At 33.8% G+C, this 3,654-nt stretch overlaps 1 non-coding gene across 1 annotated transcript; it reads right to left on the bottom strand.

Annotated features, from left to right (window-relative positions):
- Positions 1 to 2,698: 2,698 nt before the first annotated feature.
- On the bottom strand, positions 2,699 to 2,860 carry LOC118614418. The gene has a single exon (XR_004956031.1). It is a non-coding gene; the product is annotated as a U1 spliceosomal RNA (small nuclear RNA).
- Between the last annotated feature and the right edge of the window lie 794 nt (positions 2,861 to 3,654).

Raw genomic sequence — 3,654 nt, 5'->3', positions numbered from 1 at the left:
AAACATGAGATATCAGAAGCAATTTCAAACTTTGGTTTCCACATTTCTAGAGCTCTTACTTTGCAATGACTTTGGAGTTTTTCACTACCAAATTCCCCAAGACCTCAGAATTCTAGCCCATTTACACATTGCTGACTTTAACTTCCTTCTCTGGGAATGAATTCTTGCCACTAGTATATACTTTCTTGCTTTGAGGCCTTTAGTTATATTTTTTCCTTTACCTGTATTGTGGTTTTACCAGGTAAAATACTAGCTTCTTTCAATACCCAGCTCATATACTATCACCCTTACCTAAGCTTCCATGCTATCCCCTGATTCTATGTTTCTTAAAGAAAAAAATCATGCATCTTATTAATTTTGGTGTTCTCTAGAGCTTGGATCCCAGAGTTTTAAGCACATCAATTTTCTTATTAAAATCCATGGAATTAGACTATACCATGTAGCAGAAACATACAATTCATCAAATTCTACTTTCATCCTTGACATTTAACTAGCACGCACACACGCATATATACATTATATATGTATATAAAATATATACACAAATACTTCCATATATGTATATATCTATATACATAGATATACATATGTATATATACATATTCTTCTACTTAGATGACCCCCTTTAAGTTATGTGACATATAAACAAAAAGCAGCTTTCGAATAATATGCAATTCAACAAAGAAACAGAAACTTTTCATTTTTCATAAATAATGCTTTCCTGAGAATGAGTTTGAAAGCCAAATGTGACAAAATCATTCTAAGATAGACTTACATATTATAAATGAGGTGCCAAGAAAATACTGTAAAATCTCTCATTATATGTATTATTTTGGATATAAACTTTGTCAGTATATTTGCAAAATTTTATTTATATGTTATCTAATATTGAAGCCATAGTAGATCATGTAAATTCATTTAACATAGCATTGAAGAGAGTCATTGCTTTCAGCATATCTAATGGTTCCTTATAACCTCTAAGAAATCCCAAGGATCCTCCTCTCTTTGTTTGCTATGCCTCTCTATTCTATCTCCAAAATTTTAGAATCCACATGAGATGTTGAAGCCCCATCTTTGTGCTATGTTCTTCAGCCTCTGCCATGTATCCACTCCCGTGGTTGACATCAGGCTGATACTTCCTGTCTCAAGGACTGAGAAGAGGTGAATGGTTGTTAAGTGAAGGAAATTAGGATGGCACCGTCAGAAGCTGGGTTGAGTCATATGTAGAAAAAATATCACATCTCTACCTCAGAAGGCAAAAACACTTTAAGAGTGGCCTCTGGCTTCTTTCCTCTGGTGATGATAGTATGTGGTTTTTGCTTTATTTAATTAGTGTGTTCTGAGATAGGAGTTGGAGCATAGTTTTACGAAGAGAAACTGGAATTTGTGAAGATCTTTCAAAAGCTTCCAAGTTGAATTAATCCTATTAAAAATGTTTCATGTGTCCTTTCAAAAGTTTGTAAAAGTTAGCAGAATGCAGACAAATCATACTGTGGTAGTCACAAAACATAAAAAATAGCGATTCCTCATAGTTAGCTGTAAATATGCAAAGATTTAAGAAGGAATAACTCTTTTTGGAGGAGATAGACTCAAACTGAGCCTTGGTAAAAATTTTAAAGATAGGAGAATCACAACACAGCTAGAGAAAATGACATTGACTTGGTTTCATTGTTTCTGGATCAATTCAACATTTTTATGCTGTAGTCATGCACCTCCTAAAGATAAAAAACCTAGATTTAAGAAAAGATCCTGAAAAAGGTGAACGATACAAAAGAGAAAATTATTGGAATTAGAAAGCGGTTATGGAATTGGATAGATTCATCAAAATTAAATATATCCCTCAAAATTAAATTGCAAAATGTAAAATATGCTGTGTAATGTGAAAATGTCTTTTTCATTGTGATAAAATTCACATAACAGAAAATATATGATTTTAACTGTTTTGTTTTATCTTATTTATTTTTATTTTTAATTTTTGAATTTAAATTTATTTATACATTTATTTTTATGGTGACATTGCTTATTTTAACTATTTTAGAGGGTACAATTTAGTGATGTTGACCATAATCACAATGTTGTGCAACTATTGCCATGGCCTTTTCAGAAGAAAACCCTGCACCCATTAAATAGTCTCTCTCAGTTTTCCCCCTGTCCCCAGACCCTGAACACCACTCATCTTATTTCTCACATGGAATTTCACAGATATTTTATGTAAACTGAATCATACAATATGTGACTTTTTGTGACTGGTCTCTTTCATATAGCACTGTTTCCGATGCTTATTTACATTGTAGCATGTATAACTAGTTCATTTGTTTTTATGGTTGAATATTGCATTGAACTAATATATCACATTTTGTTATCCATTCAGCACTTGATGTTCATTTAGACGGTTTTTACCTTTTGGATGTTATGAATAGTGGAGCTACAAGCATTCATATACAAGTTTTATTTTTTAGCATTCATTTTCGCTTCTTTGAGATATATGTTTAGGATGGAATTTCTAGGTAATATGGCAGTGTACACCCAATGTATTGAGAAACTGCAAAATCATCAAATTGCAAATTTAGGTTATTGATTTGAAATTTTCTTTTGTAATGTACGCATTGTAGCTATAAATTTCCTTCTGAGCACTACCTTCACTGCATACCATAAGCTTTGGCGTGTCGTGCTTTTTGTTGTTATTGTTATTTATTAATCAGGGGAGATTGTGAATGTGATCCTTCACTACAAATTATGCAGTCGAATTTTCCACATTTGGGGAAATTGCAGGGGTCAGCACATCTGTAGTGCAATGGACAAGACTCGCCCTGGGAAAAACATCTTTGTGATTATGGTATTTCCCCTATTAGGTAAGTATGGCATGTTGTGTTTTCGTTTTCATTCATCTCTATATACTTTCTATTTTGTAATTTTTTGACCCTTTTGTTGTTTAAAAGTATATTGTTTAATTTATTGTCCATATATTTTTGAATTTTTAATTTTTTCTTCCATTATTGATTTCTACCTTTATTCCATTGTGATTGAAGATAATATGTATTATTTCACCCTTTTTAAATTTATTGAAACTTGTTTAATGAATGAACATATAGTCTATACTGGAGAATGCTCCATGTACCCTTGAGAAGAATGTGTATTCTCTTGTATGTATTGAACAACCAAAGTGACTTCATCTTAGGTATAAGATTCCATTTTAAGCACAGGCTAGTTTCTGGAAAAGCCGCAGATAGAGACACGATCACCCCACCCTAGACTCAGCCAATCAGAGCAACTATGGAAAGTAACTCTCCAAATTCCCCGCCTTGTTCCTTGGCGCCATCACCCAGCCAATCCTGCTAAGCAACAAGCTCGTTGTACCAATCCTGTAACACCAAGACATCACTCCCCATGCTTACGATTTTTCCCTTCAAATACCCCTGAAGCCCCATGTTTAGGACCGCCTCCTACTGACTGCTGCGTCTGCGTGCAGACTGCTGTCCGGACTTGAGTCTGGAATAAACTCCCTCTTGCTCTTGCATCGGTGTCGGCTTCTTGGTGGTTCGTGGAGATACGAGTCAGGGCATAACAGTATTTCTGTTAGGTCTAATTGATTAATAATGTCGTTCAAATCTATTTCCTTATTGAATTCTCTAAACTTTATCTTCATATACTTTG

This window comes from Rousettus aegyptiacus, unplaced genomic scaffold (genome assembly GCF_014176215.1).
Source record: "Rousettus aegyptiacus isolate mRouAeg1 unplaced genomic scaffold, mRouAeg1.p scaffold_m13_p_2, whole genome shotgun sequence".
NCBI lineage: Eukaryota > Metazoa > Chordata > Mammalia > Chiroptera > Pteropodidae > Rousettus > Rousettus aegyptiacus.
The sequence above is the reverse complement of the archived record's forward strand: the minus strand, read 5'-3'. Positions and strand labels throughout refer to the sequence as shown.